The 20009-nt window shown below is 41.8% G+C and overlaps 1 long non-coding RNA gene across 1 annotated transcript in view; it reads left to right on the top strand.

Moving 5' to 3' along the window:
• Positions 1-20009, top strand: part of LOC149456915 (uncharacterized) — a 162883-nt gene that overhangs the window by 87295 nt on the left and 55579 nt on the right. The window contains exon 2 of the long non-coding RNA XR_016313782.1: positions 19862-19976. This is a non-coding gene — a long non-coding RNA (uncharacterized LOC149456915). The remainder of the gene's footprint in view (positions 1-19861; positions 19977-20009) is intronic.

The following is a 20009-nucleotide window of genomic DNA, read 5'->3' as shown; positions in this document are numbered from 1 at the left end:
CCCTGCATCTGAAAAAATACCGCATGTGATACCGCCAGTAAAACCCTGGCTTGCTTTACTTTCTGTTGTGTTTGTGAATTGGACCGAACAGCTTAACGCATGGCTTTTTTGCAATATTTACTGACACATTTTTAATTTTGCGTTAAATACCGCAGAATCGTTTTTGTGAATTGGACATTTTGTTACCACAGGCTATAATTTATGCAAATGAGTCACGTGGCAGTGTTATCGGATGCGGTAACCTATGGTGAATTGACCGCAAGATCTTGTGAGTTGCTGCTTGGATTAGTTTGGGTGAAGTGCCTGCCAATTTCATGTCGGGATACAATCAGCAGTCTATATTTCTTTGTTGTCTATCTCCATAGGGCTGGTTCACACTACGTGCAGGCCAGAGAGTTTTTTCTGCATCAAAAATGCATAGATAGTAGGGTATTTGGATTACAATGGCACCGTTCACACCAGTGCAGTCAGATCCAGTGCGTTCAGAAAAAAAAAAGGAAGAACATGCTGCATTTCTTCTGCACTGAACTGCACTAGAATGCGGTAAAACACATAAAAAAATGCACCGGAATGTAAACACACCAAAAACACACAGAAACACACATGTCCTTATTTAAAATGCTACTAAACGCAGGACCCTGCATTCACTATATCCGCTCTCCCCGGACCCTGCATTCGTTATATCCGTTCTCCCTGGACCCTGCATTCACTATATCTGGTCTCCCCGGACCCTGAATTCACTGTATCTGGTCTCCCCGGACCCTGCATTCACTATATCCGCTCTCCCCGGACCCTGCATTCACTATATCCGCTCTCCCCGGACCCTGCATACACTATATCCGCTCTCCCCGGACCCTGCATTCGTTATATCCGCTCTCCCTGGACACTGCATTCACTATATCTGGTCTCCCCGGACCCTGCATTCATTATATCCGCTCTCCCTGGACCCTGCATTCACTATATCTGGTCTCCCCGGACCCTGCGTTCACTATATCTGGTCTCCCCGGACCCTGCGTTCACTATATCCGGTCTCCCAGGACCCTGCGTTCACTATATCTGTTCTCCCCGGACCCTGCATTCACTATATCTGGTCTCCCCAGACCCTGCATTCACTATATCTGGTCTCCCCGGACCCCGCATTCATTATATCCCCTCTCCCTGGACCCTGCATTCACTATATCTGGTCTCCCCGGACCCTGCGTTCACTATATCCGGTCTCCCAGGACCCTGCGTTCACTATATCTGGTCTCCCCAGACCCTGCGTTCACTATATCCGGTCTCCCAGGACCCTGCGTTCACTATATCTGTTCTCCCCGGACCCTGCATTCTCTATATCCGGTCTCCCCGGACCCTGCATTCACTATATCTGGTCTCCCCGGACCCTGCATTCACTATATCTGGTCTCCCACAGTACACACAACATGAAAATGAAATTATTTTAGTAAATATAAACTGCTAAATACCTTTTCTCATCAGCAGTATATAGCAGTCTTGTGACTTCTATCAGTGTTCAGCAGAGCACTAGTTAAAGCTTGTAGGAGGAGTTTTCTTTCTGCTCTAGGAGGATGCAGAACCCCTGACTTCTGTCTGGACAGTGCTGATTGGCCCTGTGCTGATCACATGCACTCTCCCAAGAAAAGAAAAACCTCTCTAGCAATACACACCAAACTATGTCTCCACGTGATATGTCTTATCAGGAGATAAGAGGGGTGCCCTGGAAGAAGGGGAGGACCAGAGAAAACAGGATCAAACAGTGTTTATACACAGTGCAGAGGATTAACACCTTAGGTTCCACAGTGAGTATAACAAGCAAGCATAAAAAAATGTGGAAAAAGCATGCATGCAGAAATGGGCAGCACAGTGGCTAAATGGTTAGCACTTCTGCCTGGCAGTACTAGGGTCATTGGTTCAAATCCCAACCATGGCACCACCTGCCTGGAGTTTGCATGTTCTCCCTGTGCCTGTGTGGGTTTCCTCTGGGTACTCCGGTTTCCTCCCACAGACATGCTGGGAGGCAGGGGCGGACTGACAACTCATGGGGCCACCCGGGCAATAGGGGATCATGGGGCCCCTGTGTCTTTGCCCAAACTCAAAAAAGCCTATGAAAAAGGTACCAGGGGCATCTCATGGGGCCCCCTACTGACCCCGGCCCTCAGGCAGTGCTGAAGTTTCCAAATGGTCAGTCTGCCCCTGCTAGGAGGTTAATTGGATCCTGTCTAAATTGACCCTAGTATGTATATGAATGTATGTTAGGGACTTTAGATTGTACGCTCCTTGAGGGTTAGGGACTGATGTGAATGTACAGTATATACATAAAGCTCTGTGTAAATTGACAGCGCTATATAAGTACCTGCAATGAATAAATGCATCCGGACTGCGTATCTATGGTGTGAACTGGCCCTAATGATTATTATTCTCACTAGACTACTGAACATGCATTAAGAGCCAAAACATATTTTTGGCTGGTACGTTTATCACTTGGCATAAAACATACATCTGCTTGAGTAATAAATTACCACCTAAGTGAGTGAAATTCATAAAAGAGATATGCATGGGTGCATTGAAACTACATAGAGATCTAAGCTCTAGCGTTCTGAGACAAATTAGTACAACATGGATGCCTAAAACGCAAAGCGAAATTCACCGGATGACTTTCTTCTTTTTCTGCCAGCTATGGGCGTCTATGTCCAGCATGTTCTCGCGCTCGGTCATTTAGTAGGCTGGCATCAGTATGCATGCTTCCAAGGGTTGCTTGATTGAATGGACTTCATTAAAGCGGTGGGCCCCCAACTCTCCTTTGAAATAATCAGATACAGAAACAGGATCCTGAAAAGACAAGGAGAGTGCAAACAACAAGCTGGCAGAACATATTAACAATCCTGAGAACTCAGGGTACATTTCAATGGTTGCTCCATTTTGTTGCATAAGGACTGTTTCAACATCGTAATCATTATACAAAAAAAAACAAAACCCAGGCACGCACAAAAAACATTGCTTAACAAAACAAATATATGTTTTGAAATTTACGCTTCAGCAATTATTCTTTTAGATGTTAATCCCCTAAGTGCATTGTTTACAAGGATTCATTTATCAAAGCACGGAGGTTGATAGGCAAATGAAGAATACATCTATTGACCATTTTCTTGCTGTGTGTTTTTCCTTTTTTTTCTTTAAAAGTATTCAGCTAAAGAATCTATTGTAGGGATTGAGAACCTCGAATAAAACCTTTGAAGTCCACACATAATCCCATTTCTTAACTGTTACAATTTGTTTTTTCATTTAGAAGTTTTGAAATATCTATTGCATTAAAGTTCAGAATGGATCTAAAGTGGTGGTCTCCAAGCTGCGGCCTGGGGCCAGATGTGGCCCTTTGCTTATCTTTATCGGGGCACTTTTCCTCACACTGATACAAGACACTATTTCTTTCCTCCCACCAAGAATTGGGCATAATTACTACTACTGACATCTACAATGAGGCACTATTTCTCCCATTGACACCAACGATGGGGCACTATTCCTCCCCCTGATACCAATGATGGGGCACTATTTCTCCCACTGAAACCAATGATGGGGCACTATTTCTCCCATTGACACCAATGATGAGGCACTATTCTTCTCACTGATACAAATGATGGGGCACTATTACTCCCACTGATACCAATGATGGGGCACTATTTCTCCCACTGATACCAATGATGGTGCACTATTTCTCCCATTGACACCAATGATGGGGCACTATTTATCCCATTGACACCAATGATGGGGCACTATTCTTCCCACTGATACAAATGATGGGCCACTATTTCTCCCATTGACACCAATGATGGGGCATTATTCCTCCCACTGATACCAATGATGGGGCACTGTTTCTCCCACTGATACCAATGATGGGGCACTATTTCTCCCATTGACACCAACGATGGGGCACTATTCTTCCCACTGATACAAATGATGGGGCACTATTACTCCCACTGATACCAATGATGGGGCACTATTCCTCCCACTGATACCAATGATGGGGCACTATTTCTCTCATTGACACCAACGATGGGGCACTATTTCTCCCACTGATACCAATGATGGGGCACTATTTCTCTCATTGACACCAACTATGGGGCACTATTCTTCCCACTGATACAAATGATGGGGCACTATTACTCCCACTGATACCAATGATGGGGCACTATTACTCCCATTGACACCAACGATGGGGCACTATTCTTCCCACTGATACAAATGATGGGGCACTAATCATCCCACTAATACAAATGATGGGGCACTATTCCTCCAACTGACACCATTGGTGGGGCACTATTTCGCCCCACTGACACAATAGGACACCATTCCTCAAACTGATACTAATGATGAAGCACTATTCCACCCACTGACACAATGGAGCACTATTCCTCCCGCTGACACCAACAACTGGGCACTATTCCTCCCACTTACACCAATGAAAGGGCACTATTCCTTCCTGTAAAACCAAAGATACATTGTTTACTCCCACTGATGCCAGGACAATTTCTACTCGCAATGGCCACAGTCTAGCCCCCCGAAAGTCTGATGGACAGTAAACTGGCCCTATGTTTAGAATGTTTGGAGACCCCTGATCTAAAGCATACAGGGCCTCCCGAGTCACTGTGTCATCGTATGGTAATACTGACTCAACAGCCACCAGTCATGAAAAAACAAAAATGGAATTTAAACCCTTAAAACCCACAACAGTACAATCAGTCTGTATATGCAGTAATGCATTCTTCATATACTCACTGTGGAACCTAAGGGGTTAATCCTCTGCCTTGTGGAAAAAGAATGTTTGATCCTGTCTTCTCTGATCATCCTTTTCTTCTACTGTACCCAATCCATCCGCCATAGTACTAGAGCTTTAGGGGTAACTCTACACATTGGTCAGTTTGGTGTATATTGCTAGAGAGTTTTCCTTGTTTTTTTTGGGAGGGTGCATGTGATTAGCACAGGGTCAATCAGCACTGTCCAGACAGAGGGTCAGGGGTTATGCAGCCTCATAGGACAGAATGAAAACTCCTCCTACAAGTTTAACCAGTGCTTGGCTGGACACTGCTAGAAGTCACAAGATTGCTATATACTGCAGTTATTCAGCTGTTTACAGTGTATTTACTAAAATAATTGTATTTCTATGTTCTGTGTACTGTGGAAGACCAGATAGAGTGAATTCAGGGTCCTGGGTTTAGTAACACTTTAAATCTGATCGGTGGCTTTGGATTAATGGTGACAGTTCTAGTACTTACACACTGAGGTCCATAGTGACCATCATTACACAATACTAGGTTTTTCTGTTTTATTGTGTAATTTATTGTGTAATCAATACAATTATTTGCAGAAGAGACATCTTACAACTAAATTCGGTCTTGGTTGAGGGTTTTAAAATTGTGTGGTTAAGCTGCAGCCTCCCCAACTGTCCTACCTTAGGCTGCAATGGCAGCATGAGGGTATTCACATGTTACGGCAGCAATGCTTCACACCCGCAGCAAAAATTTGCCTGCATAGTGTGAATGGCTGGTGGTAAGCCTACCAAATGCAACCCATCCAAGCAAATGGAGAAGTGCTACAAATGCCCACCCCCCAACCATGTGCAATGCAAACATGCATTGCACATGGTTGGGTGCATTTCTTTGTCAAAAAAATCAGCGAAAACCGGCAGACATCAGCTGGAATATGCAGTTCAGTTTTGGGCACCAATTCAGAAAAAGAACATTGGGGAACTGGAGAAAGTACAGAGAAGGGCAACCAAACTGATAAGAGGCATGGAGGAGATCAGCTATGAGGAAAGATTCGAGGAACTGAATGGGGGGGATTAGAGGAGATTAAGGGGGGATATGATCTCCATGTATAATACATAAGGGGGGATATGATCTCCATGTATAATACATAAGGGGGGATATGATCTCCATGTATAATACATAAGGGGATATGATCACCATGTATAATACATAAGGGGGGATATGATCACCATGTATAATACATAAGGGGGGATATGATCTCCATGTATAATACATAAGGGGGATATGATCTCCATGTATAATACATAAGGGGGGATATGATCTCCATGTATAATACATAAGGGGGGATATGATCACCATGTATAATACATAAGGGGGATATGATCACCATGTATATTACATAAGGGGGATATGATCTCCATGTATAATACATAAGGGGGGATATGATCTCCATGTATAATACATAAGGGGGGATATGATCTCCGTGTATAATACATAAGGGGGATATGATGTCCATGTATAATACATAAGGGGGGATATGATCTCCATGTATAATACATAAGGGGGGATATAATGTCCTTGTATAATACATAAGGGGGGATATGATCTCCATGTATAATACATAAGGGGGGATATGATCTCCATATATAAATACATCAGTGGTTCATATAGTGAACTCGGTGTAGAGCCTGATTGGTAATCAGTGATCACATGAATAGTAGTAAGCAAGATGTCACTTCCTGACTTCATTGTTTGCTACGTGTGAAATCTGTGAATGATCACAGAGATCACATGGTACAAGGCTATTCACAACAGCCTTGTACCATGTGACAAGCTGTGACCAATCACTGCTCTCGCAGTAGTTTTCAGTGGCTGCAGGAATGCAGCCAGAGAGAAGGAGAAATTATTGTTTATACAGCCTTTATGGGTGTAAAAGCAATCAGTGTAAAAAAAAAATCTTCATCGCCCCCCCACAGGCAGTACAGTGTCACTATGGTGACACTGTACTCCTAGGGTTACAGTAGGTAAAAAAAAAAACATAAAGAAAAATATGAAAAAATAAAATAAAAATGTCAAAAATGTTTTTAAAAAATTATAATTTTTGGTTATAAACTAATTTTGGTTATTTTATTTTACTAAAAAGATACCTGAATACATTTTGGCCACGATTTATTAAGAAAGATTATTTACAAAATTTTATAAGAAAAACATTTTTTTTTCAAAATGTTTGGACTTTTTCATTTATATAGCAAAAAAATAAAAATCCCAGTGGTGAATAAATACCACCAAAATAAAGTTTTATCTGTCTCAAAAAAATGTTAAAAAAGTCATATGGGTACAGTGTTGCATGACCGCGCAATTGTCATTCAAAATGTGATAGCACTGAAAGCTGAAAATTGGCCTGGACAGGAAGGGGGTGAAAGTGTCTGGACTTTTAGTGGTTAATTAATAATAAAATATGTAGTGCAGGCTACATTCTAGGTATCATCTCAGCTCTCATCTGAAATTTCAAGCCCTCAAATGGCTGGTGACATAACTAATCACATATGCAACCTCACATCTCGACTGAACCTCAGAGACTAAGATTGCACCATCTAGCAGGATAGAAGGGTTTACTTCTGCTTTAAAGTGTATTTCAACTTTTGCTGCCAAATTGGGATGATATATGTCTTCATTCACAACTTTAAAAAAATAATTAAAAATTGTATCTTACCATTTTACAATGCTCTATTCTGGAAACTCCAGCAAGGAAAAATCATACTTAGTTCTCTTTGTTTATGAGGGGGCTGGAGAGCTGTGTTTGCCAAAATTAACCCTGTTTCTATTGTGCTGGTAGATGGATCACAATTTGTCCAGTTCACCAGGAACCAGCCTAATTTCAATCCATCTATGAGCTCTATCGATTGACTTCAGTACAACCAGCCTGCCGGATTTTTTTAGTGCGATCACTGCCAGTGGCAGCGATCATTGTGTTTTGCAGGTGGGTAAGGCTTACCCCCAGCAGAACACAATAGCTCCGCACTGACTGTGTTGATGGGGGAATTGAGCAATTTTCTTTCCTTCCACCCATGGTAACTATGGCCTAATACACTAACGTGTAGCGCTGTCCCTTTCGGTCAATACATCCATATACCTATAAACCAACAAATATACATATAAAAATATATAAATATATAAGTATAGAAAATCTGAAGCAAAAAAACTGAAACCACTGAATAAGTGGTATGACCATGTAAGCTGACACGTTTTGCTAGCTGACACATTTTGGGGGGCTGGCCCTCTTCCTCAGAGCAGTGGCCTCCCCCCGAAACACATCAGCTGGTATGGTCATCCGCACAATTCGTTGAGATTGGACAGTGGACTTCTGGATTCTATTTCCTTGACATGCCCTTTTTGGTTTGTGAGAATATCATGTATTCATTTATCCTGTAATAAAGTGCTGGAGATAATGCACTGGGAGTTTGCTTTGTTTTTTGTTGTTTACGGAGTACTGGATTCCTCTGATCTGACGAGGGCTGCATTGCTTTAATCTTCCAGCCCGAGTTGCTCAGAGGACATAGCATATGCATAGCGCTGATTTTTAATTTTTTTTGCATATTTGCCATACTTAAATGATTCAGATCAAACAAATTTGAATATTTTAATATTACACAAAGATAAGTCGAGCAAATACAAATGCATTTTTTTAAAGTGATGATTTCATTTGTTAAGGGAATAAAGCTATACAAACCTGCCTGGCCCTGTGTGAAAAAGTAATTACCCCCTCCCCCTTGCTAAATCATGAATTAACTGAGATTAACCACATTTTTTGGAAAGTTGAGTTAAATTTCACTCGACACACCCAGGCCTGATTACTGCCAGACCTGTTGAATCAAGAAATTACTTAAATAGAAGCGGTCGGACAAAGTGAAGCACGTTAAAAGATCTAAAAAAGCAAGACATCATGCCTTGATCTAAAGACATTTATGAACTGATGATAAACAAAGTAACTGACATGTATCAGTCTGGAATAGGTTACAAAGACATTTTTAAGGTTTTGGGACTCCAACGAATCATGGTGAGAGCCATTATCTACAAACAGAGAAAACTTGGAACAGTGGGCCTTCTTAAGAGTGGCCAGCCTACCAAATTTACTTGAAGAGCACAATGATGTTTGATCCAGGAAGTCAAAAAAGTGAGGCCTCACTTGCCTCAGGTAAGGTAGGGTTCATGATTCAACAATAAGAAAGAGACTGGGCAAAAATGGCATCCATGGGAGAGCTCCAAGGGGAAAGCCACTGCTGACCAAAAAGAACACAAAGATTCATCTCTCATTTGACAAAAAACATCTTGATTATCCCCAAGAATTTTGGGGAAATATTCTGTGGACTGATGAGACAAAAGTTGAACTTTTTGGAAGGTGTATGTCCCGTTACATCTGGCGTTATAACACAGTATTTCATAAAAAGAACATCATACCAACAGTCAAACATGGTGGTGGTAGTGTGATGGTCTTGGGTTGCTTTGCTTTAGGATATGGACGACTTGCCATAATTACAACAACAACAACAACAACAATGAATTCTGTGACCTACCAGAAAGTCCTGAAAGAGAATGTATGACCATTAGTTCATGACCTCAAGCTCAAGTGCACTTGGGTATGCAGCAGGACAATGATCCAAAACACACCAGCAAGTCCACCTCTGAATGGCTTAAAAAACAAAACAACAAAATGAAGGTTTTTGAGTGGCCTTGTCAAAGCCTGGACTTAAATCTGATTGAGATGCTGTGCCATGACCTTAAACAGGCCATCATGCTCGAAAACCCTCCAGTGGGGCTGAATTAAAAACAATTCTGCAAAGAAGAGTGGGACAAAAATTCTACACAGTATTGTGCAATTCATGTGTACACATTGCCAATTATCACAAATGCTTGATTGCAGTTGTTGCTGCCAAGGGTGGCACAACCAGTTATTAGGTTTAGGGGGCAATTACTTTTTCACATAGGGCCAGGCAGGTTTGCACAGCTTTTTTCCCGTAATAAATGTAATCATCATTTAAAAACTGCATTTTGTATTTACTTGGGTTATCTTTGTGTAATATCCAATTAGATGATCTGAATCATTGAAGTGTGGAAAATATGGTAGTGGTACCAAACATGTAGACCAGGGGTGTCAAACTGCAGCCCTCCAGCTGTTGTGAAACTACAAATCCCATCAGGTATTGCAAGACTGGCAGTTACAAGCATGACTCCCAAAGACAGAGGCATGATGGAACTTGTAATTCATCAACAGCTGGACAGCCGTAGTTTGTCACCTGTGATGTAGACTAACTACAGTATGAATTTGTCATGGCCTGCCAAAACTAGGTTGGAAGAGCTATCTTTTCGGTACACTGTAATCCAATGGATAGAACTCAACTTGATGAGCACTTTATGTAGAGGGGAAACTGTAAAGAGAATGGTAAATTATGAAGGAACAGAGTACAGGCTTTGAAAAATAATGTTCTCTAGATGAAAATGAGCTGAAGTCCATTGACTGAGGTTCCGAGCGGGCCCAGGCCCTCTTTTATGGACTGCTTGCTTTTTATGAGGATTCATGATGTAGAGGGAGGAGCTACAATGATGAAAAGGAAGACAACCAGTGTTCTCCATAAGCAGGAAAATTATAAAGTGGTATTCATGGCGAATAAAGGGTTAAAACCATAAGGTTAAACCCATGTAGAGCACAGCTTGAAAGTCCAATTAAAGTCCAATGTGGAGTCCAAGGAAAACATTCCTATGGTCTGCTTCAAACTTGTGTCTGCTATCCAAGAGTTAGATGTTAACAATGGAGATAGTTACTTACAGTCTACAACGGAGACAGGTACTTACAGTATACCATACAGACAGGTGCAGAACCTACTGCATATGATGGCGACAATTGCACTATCCTGGCAAACTAATAAACTTACTGTATACAATGGAGACAGGTACTTACAGTCTACAATGGAGACAGGTCTTACAGTCTACAATGGAGACAGGTACTTACAGTATACAATGGAGATAAGTAATTACAGTCTACAATGGAGACAGGTACTTACAGTCTACAATGGAGACAGGTTCTTACAGTCTACAATGGAGATGGGTACTTACAGTCTACAATGGAGACAGGTCTTACAGTATACCATACAGACAGGTGCAGAACCTACTGCATATGATGGAGACAATTGCACTATCCTGCAAACTAATAAACTTACTGTTTACAATGGAGATAGGTACTTACAGTCTACAATGGAGACAGGTCTTACAGTCTACAATGGAGACAGGTACTTACAGTATACAATGGAGACAGGTTCTTACAGTCTACAATGGAGACAGGTACTTACAGTCTACAATGGAGATAAGTAATTACAGTATACAATGGAGACAAGTACTTATAGTCTACAATGGAGACAGGTACTTACAGTCTACAATGGAGACAAGTACTTATAGTCTACAATGGAGACAGGTACTTACAGTCTACAATGGAGAAAAGTACTTACAGTCTACAATGGAGAAAAGTACTTACAGTCTACAATGGAGACAAGTACTTACAATATACAATGGAGACAGCTACTTACAGTCTACAATGGAGACAAGTACTTATAGTCTACAATGGAGACAGCTACTTACAGTCTACAATGGAGACAAGTACTTACAGTCTACAATGGAGACAGCTACTTACAGTCTACAATGGAGGCAGGTTCTTACAGTCTACAATGGAGACAGGTCTTACAGTCTACAATGGAGACAGGTACTTACAGTCTACAATGGAGACAAGTACTTATAGTCTACAATGGAGACAGGTACTTACAGTCTACAATGGAGACAAGTACTTATAGTCTACAATGGAGACAGGTACTTACAGTCTACAATGGAGAAAAGTACTTACAGTCTACAATGGAGAAAAGTACTTACAGTCTACAATGGAGACAAGTACTTACAATATACAATGGAGACAGCTACTTACAGTCTACAATGGAGACAAGTACTTATAGTCTACAATGGAGACAGGTACTTACAGTCTACAATGGAGACAGGTTCTTACAGTCTACAATGGAGACAGGTCTTACAGTCTACAATGGAGACAGGTACTTACAGTCTACAATGGAGACAGGTACTTACAGTATACAATGGAGACAGGTTCTTACAGTCTACAATGGAGACAGGTACTTACAGTCTACAATGGAGATAAGTAATTACAGTATACAATGGAGACAGGTACTTACAGTCTACAATAGAGACAAGTACTTACAGTCTACAATGGAGACAGGTACTTACAGTCTACAATGGAGACAGGTACTTACAGTCTACAATGGAGACAGGTCTTACAGTCTACAATGGAGACAAGTACTTACAGTCTACAATGGAGACAAGTACTTACAGTATACAATGGAGACAGGTACTTACAGTCTACAATGGAGACAAGTACTTACAGTATACAATGGAGACAGGTACTTACAGTATACAATGGAGACAGGTACTTACAGTCTACAATGGAGACAAGTACTTACAGTCTACAATGGAGACAGGTACTTACAGTCTACAATGGAGACAAGTACTTACAGTCTACAATGGAGACAGGTACTTACAGTCTACAATGAAGAGATGTGGAGAACCTTCTGCATATGATGGAGACAAGTGCATTATCCTGGCAAACTAATGAACGTACTGTACACAATGGAGAGCGGTAGATGAAATCTGTATTGGCTTGTTTGCTTACGCCATTACCTCTATAATTTGTTGCTGCCTCAGGTACAACACTACAGATTGGGCCGGCACTTTAGAAAGGAAGGATAATAATAATAATGATGATGCTATTTTTAAAACAACATGTGAGATGTGAGTCGTAGGCTGTTAATGACATCCATCCAGCTACGAGGTAAACAAGCCCTGCAATTCAGTCTGTTAATTCCGTTCTAAGAAGGTGACATCTCTGCAAATGCCAGCAAGAATTTCATTGTTAGGATCGTTGTGTTTTCAGGAATGTAGTTCTAGAACAATCTTTACATAACAATCTAAGCATAGGTCATGGATTCTGCACCACGCAGCCAGCAGATGTGCGAAGAGTAGAGGTAAGGATGGAACCAAAAGGAAAGATAATTATATGGAGGCAGTATTTATACCCAAGCATATTGCTACTGAGTTTAAAGGCTGCAGATGTTAAGCTTGTTTTTTTTAATATTTTAATCAGAAAATGTAAATTATGTAATCATAAGCCAGATCTTATATCCATATTGCAAAAAATTAATACATAACATGGACAGATGGGCAGCAGGGATGGGCGAATCTGCCCGTGTTTGATTTGCAGGGGGTTCATTGAATCTTGCTTGAAATCCACATAGGGTGAACTTAGCAGTGAACCTTGTGAAAGTCTATGGGGGGCAAATCTTGACACCAAATTCTGGCCATTTTCAAGTCTAATGGGCAAGCTTGTGTACAAAAAAATGCATTGGGAGCTAAGCATTGCCATAGCGGAGTTTTAAAAAATACCATGCAGCGTACAGTGGGAAAATGTTGGGGGTGACATGGGGAAAACACCAATCCTTTTAATTACATGCTTGGATGATGCCTTTAGCTGTATGCGGTGTTACAAATCAGTTCATATTTCATGGACAGTGTCACACATGGACATTGTATTCTATCATCACATAACTTGGATGTATAATTGATTATTTTATTTTTACATTTAGCTTGACTTATTTGAATGCAACAGCAGCACCCAAATCTGATTAATTTCAACTTGAAAAAAAGCGTTTTTTTTTTTACTTTTGGCCGTGACACGTGTATTTTTCCCTGTAATATGTCTAAATTGAATGGTGGAAGTAGTAGTCGCAACAGCTAAGAGCTATAGAAATGCTCTTAAAAAAAAATACAGCTAAAGCCCCCAACTTGGTAAAATTTGCCAGTGGCAAAATTGTTTAATAGTTTGTGACTTTCTTTTTTAAAGTATCACACTGCTTTTCCCTTGCATCATCTTTGATGTCTAGCATTGTCTTTGATTATCAGAGTGTATGAAAATACTTTGAAACCACAATTGCATATTTCTTATTTCATATCCCCAATTATTTCCAAAATATTCAAAGTATGGACTTAAGGTATGTGGTTGGTAGACAATGGGGTTAATTTACCAAAGACAAATAGACTGTGCACTTTACAAGTGCAGTTGTACTCTGAGAGTGCAGTTGCTCCAGAGGGTAGTAAATGTGCTAGAGCTTCACTTTACAAAGAATACCCAATCACATTCAAGGAAAATAAAAAAAAAACAAAACAGTATTTTTGCTTGCACATGATTGGATGATGGAAGTCAGCAGAGCTTCCCCTCATTCACTAAGCTCTGGGGCAACTTCACTTGCAGAGTCTATGCACAGTCTATTTGCCTTTAGTAAATCAATCCCATAGGCTAACATCAGGAAAATACGTGAGCACTTGAGTAGACCGCAAATAAAAAGACAAAGCAAGTTTGGTTTTGCAATACAAATTAGAGTGTATTACCTGAAATACTAAAGCAACAAATATTGTTTAGTGACTGGATAGTATGTAAGCAGTTTTCTTAGGTCGCAGTATAGTAGGGAGAGATGAGAAAGTTTTTATCTTGAAATAGAAATTACACCTTATTATTTGTGAGACAATGGCCACAAATTTTGTGCAGTGGCAGGAAAGTGCAGCTCTAGATGGCAGCAGACACAGAGTTGCAGATTCTCATCTGCAATATTGTTAAATTCTTCATTTATCATCAAGCATACAGACAGAGGATGAATATCAAGTTTAAAGCAGTGACGTATTACAATTTTACATGACATAAAAAAAAGAGATTCAAGGTAGATATTAATGCATGAATATAAGTCAGAGCTTGAAATAAATGTGCATATCTGCATTATATATTGCACCAGCATATTAACAATTACATTGAAACAGAAGATCTCTCTGACCTCTAACACCCTCTGCATTGCTGTCTATAGGTAAATAATATAGGATCACAGGAGGAGCGGGGCTTAGGTTGGTTACAACTGGAAATAAGAAAATGGGTTGGAAGGGGGTTGAGTAGGGGTATGCCAAGGTGGAAGGAGTGAGATAGGAGAACCAAATACTACGACAGCTTCAGCCATAGCCTCCAACAGGCGTTTCTATAAAGTATCAAGATTGTTTTCCAGTATGTATGGTGAGAATTAGACATGTGTACAAATTTTCGTTTTGTTTCTTTTCGGAAGCATTTGTTCATTGAAGAAAATAATTTAGTTATATTCATTATGTTGACCCGGTTCGTTTTTTCCACCCTTCCACAACACAGGTAGAAAAGCAGGTAGCAGCATAAAGGGCATGGAAATTCTGTGGCCAATGGAAAGGACAAGGAGCAGAAAAAATTTAGAATCTGACCGCCATAGACTGCCCACCCTTCCCCAAACTAGAATAAAAAAACAAACCAAAAAAACCAAGCCAGCCTAAAAGAAGAAATGAAGGTGCTACCACATGGGTGTAGTAGGGGTCAAGAATAGCTAATAGCTCCTCCTCCCTCTACTCCTCACCCTTTCCTCCTTCTCCTTCTCCTCCTCCTTCCCCTTCTCCACCTCATTCATTCTTTGCTCTTTCTCCCCGTTCTCCTTCAACACTTGCTCCTTCAGCCTAATGATGGTATGAGAAGAGGCTCTGGGGAGCTGGGTTCCCAGCCAGACTGTCATAGAGTCTTATAAAGACTATGCTATGCAGCCACATATTACTGATTAAGTCACAGAGACATTGGGGATGATTTACTAAAACTACTAAAATTGGAGAATGCAAAATCTGTTGCTGTGCATGGTAGCCAATCAGCTTGTAACTTCAACTTGTTCAATTAAGCTTTGACAATAAAATCTGGAAGCCGATTGGTTACTATGCAGAGTTGCACCAGATTCTGCACTCTCCAGTTTTAGTAAATCAACCCCTTTGCTGTGAAGAGTCTATGTAGCTTCCATAATTGCTTTTGTATTACTCTGCAAGGAATGCACCGTCTTTGCCATTTTCAACCTGTTTTGCATTATTGCTTTTAACTTTGCACCTGTTTAGTAAACAACAAGTTACAGTTACTAAGGGCTCGTTCACATTAGGCTGTTTTGCCAACGCTTGCCAAACGCCCCTATAGCGTTTGGCAAGCGTTGGTCCGGCGTTTGCGGAGCGTTTTCTAACGCTCGGCAAACGCTCCGCAAACGCCGCATGCGCGGTTTAGCGGCGGTTGCTAGGCGTTTGCCGAGCGTTAATAATGCCCCACAAACGTCTATAATGCAGTTTGAGTGGTGTTACCGCTCCGCAAACGCCCCGCAACCGCGTCGCAACCGCACCACAAACGCCGGCCGGGCGTTTGCGGAGCGGCACCATAGACGAGAATAGGAGGCTTCAAAGCCTCCTGACTCGTCCAGAGGCGTCCGTTTTGCCGCAACGCGACGCGACGCAAACGCTCCCGTTAGAACAGCACCATGTGCTGTAATGTGCAGAATTGGCAGAGGCGTTTGGGAAGCGGTAAAAACGCTTCCCAAACGCCTCTCTGCCGCCTGCACACAAGGCTAGTGTGAACGTAGCCTAACTGTCTGATTGCATGGCTGATTCCCTATTCTGTTTAACTGTCAAATCCCGACAAAATGAGTATGAGGAGTCAGCAGAATTACAGGTCACTGCTACCCTTAGGTTCAGTCAATAGAGCCCTGTAGTGTGGGCCTTTTTTTAAGTATCTGCTGCTGGAGTAGAATAAATAAATGTCCTCAAATCACCCCCTTGCACAGCTTGGTAAAACTGATAGCTTTGCAGCTGCTCCCATCCAGTTTATGAATTGGCATGCTTACAAGAGATTATGGCCTATGCTACACCACAGTAGCAGGTACTAAGACACCATTTTTTGCACAGAAGGCCATCCTCCATCCACTATTATTTTGCCCAGAAGGTCACACTTGCTTTCAACCAGCCTGTTAAATTCAGTGAGGCAACAGGAGGCATAGCATGTATATGAGGAGAAGAGTTGGGCTGGTGGTGGTGGGAAGGAGCAGCCATTTTATTAGGGTTGCACCCAGGGGTGGACTGACAACTCATGGGGACCCCGGGCAATAGGGGATCATGGGGCCCCTGTGTCTTTGCCCAAACTCAAAAAAGCCTATGAAAAAGGTACCAGGGGCATCTCATGGGGCCCCCTACCGACCCGGGCCCACGGGCAGTGCCCGAGTTTCCAAATGGTTAGTCCGCCCCTGGTTACACCAATACTGTTTTCTTATTGGTGCGTACGAGTACCGGTACTCGATATCAATTACGCATACCTTTGCGATGTGATTTGAGCCCATACAAAATGAATAGCATGCGATTTGAACAGGAATGCGGTGTGGGGGGGGGGGGGTCTGTCAGGTTGGCTGTATGGGGCCCCGTGGTTTCTAACAGCAGCCCCAACAGTAGTTCATGGTCTGAGCTTATGTGATCGGTTTGAGCAGCGTCCATCTTCACACATATTGTCAAGTCTCAGGAATCACTTGGGACGCTGCTTCCTCTTCTCTCTGTGGGCAGGGTGATTGCTATTTGCTGTCAGCCTCCAGCGGCATCAGAAGCGCAGTCATGATTTTCATGGTCTGAGCATGTCCTACATTTTCCTACTCACCATCAGTAATTTTTTTTAAAACTTTATTTATAAATTTACATGTTCTTTCTTTTTCTCTTTTTATTGTTATTTTATACTTGTGAGGCCGTCCCTGCCCTGGTCAAGCAAACATGTGCAGGGACAGCAAGGTTGTAACTAACACACTTAAAAGCAATCACATCTATGGTCTACTGAGTATCAAGGGTGTACCACTGGCTTGAAGTGCTACCATGCCCTGCTGCACATATATTGTTATAGAGCAATGGGCAGGGGTGTATTTAGGTTTCGTGCTGCCCCAGGCAACACAAAAATCGTCTCCCCCCCCACGAAGAGACCCTGACACTGACAAACACCCCCCTCCCCCACGATAAGAGCCTGACATTGACCAACAACACCCCACCTGAGAGAGCCTTCCACTACTACCACCCCCCATGCACTGGCAACCCCCCCAACCCCGGTGAGAAAGAAGACACTCACCTTCACAGCTCCAGACATCCGCAGGAACAAGAGTCAGGCTCTGCATACACCATCAAGCAGCCCTCAGCCTCTCTCAGATCCCACCTGTTGCTCATGCTGTGTGTGTCCTTTGTTCCATCCCTTCTTTCTGGGGGTGACGCTGCCCCCCCCCCCGAAAAATGCTGCTGCCCCCCTGAAAAAATGCCGCCTTAGGCAAATGCCTTGTTTGCCTTGTGGTAAATAAGCCCCTGGCAATGGGGGCAGTGGGGGGATTTGTGACTGGGAAGCTGACTTTTAATAAAACTAATCAGACTTTGATCTCACCAGACTACCAAACGTCCACTCTGGTAAAATCAACATACAGTTGTGTTCAAAATAATAGCAGTGTTTTGAAAAAAGTGAATAAAACTCAAAATCCTTCTAATAGCTTTTATTTCCATCCACACAAATGCATTGGGAACACTACACATTCTATTCCAAATCAAAACATGAAGAAAAATATATCAAATTTGTGTTGTTCCTGTAAAAAAATTTAAGAAAAGTGAATATTAGACTATTCAAAAAATCGCAGTGTTTGTATTCTTCTTTACAAACTCAAACATTCACTATATAAACTGAGAAATGTTTGAAGATTTTGCTTTCCTTTGAATCACTTAATGAATATTTGGTTGTAGTCGCACTGTTTCTGAGAACTGCTGTACATCTGTGTTGCATGGAGTCACCCAACTTCTGGCCCCTGTGATCAGGTATTCCAGCCCAGGATGATTGGACTACATTCCACAGTTCTTCTCTATTTCTTGGTTTTGCCTCAGAAACTGCATTTTTGATGTCACCCCACAAGTTTTCTATTGGATTAAGATCCGGGGATTGGGCTGGCCACTCCATAACGTCAATCTTGTTGGTCTGGAACCAAGATGTTGCACGTTTACTGGTGTGTTTGGGGTCGTTGTCTTGTTGGAAGACCCATTTCAAGGGCATTTCCTCTTCAGCATAAGGCAGCATGACCTCTTCAAGTATTCTGATGTATTCAAACTGATCCATGATCCCTGGTATGCGATAAATAGGCCCAACACCGTAGTATGAGAAACATCCCCATATCATGATGCTTGCACCACCATGCTTCACTGTCTTCACAGTGTACTGTGGCTTGAATTCAGTGTTTGGGGGTCGTCTGACAAACTGTCTCTGGCCACTAGACCCAAAAAGAACAATCTTACTTTCATCAGTCCACAAAATGTTGCCTCATTTCTCTTTAGGCCAGTCAATGTGCTCTTTGGCAAATTGTAACCTCTTCAGCACGTATTTTTTTCAACAGTGGGACTTTGCGGGGGCTTCTTGCAGATAGCTTGGCTTCACATAGGCGTCTTCTAATTGTAACAGTACTCACAGGGAACTTTACACCTTCTTTCATCTTCCTGGAGCTGATTGTTGGCTGAGTCCTTGCCATTTTGGCTATTCTTCTATCCATTTGAATGGTAGTTTTTCGCTTTCTTCCACGTCTTTTAGGTTTTTGTTGCCATTTTAAAGCATTTGCGATCATTTTAGCTGAGCAGCCTATCATTTTCTGCACTTCTTTATATGTTTTCCCCTCTCCAATTAACTTTTTAAACAAGGTACGCTGTTCTTCTGAACAATGTCTGGAATGACCCATTTTCCTCAGAATTTCATAGAGACATGCACTGTAACCAGCATGTACAACATTTGCTGCCTTCCTTCCTTAAATAAGGGCAATAATTGCCACCTGTTTTTCAAAGAATGAATGACCTCACTAATAGAACTCCACACTGCTATTATTTTGAACATGCCCCTTTCAATTAGTGATTCAATTACACAGAATCAGCAGCATGCATGTCATGATTGTTGGGTCTGTTGGATTTCTATTATTCTACTACACCTGCTAGTAAATTATTTCCCATGTAGAAATATCATTTCCACCAAAAACAGTGATTGATCAGGTTAGTGATGTCTGACTGCTATTATTTTGGACACAACTGTATTTCTATGATATACTGTACATTTAGCTAAGAAAAAAAACAAACATTTCTCCTTTTTCTTGCAGCTTGACAGACAACTACAGGAGTCTATCGCTACCACATACCTCACCTCTACAATAAGGAAATTTGGGGAAACAGCATGGATCGAGGAGGACCTGGCAGTATTGACAAGGACTGCAGGTAAGGGGAAGGAAGGGAGTTGGCGGTGGTGGT

Source organism: Staurois parvus, unplaced genomic scaffold, assembly GCF_062004578.1.
Source record: "Staurois parvus isolate SC_StPar_1 unplaced genomic scaffold, SC_StPar_1.0 ptg000342l, whole genome shotgun sequence".
Taxonomy (NCBI): Eukaryota; Metazoa; Chordata; class Amphibia; order Anura; family Ranidae; genus Staurois; species Staurois parvus.
Note: the sequence above shows the minus strand (reverse complement) of the source record. Positions and strands in the feature narration are given on the sequence as shown.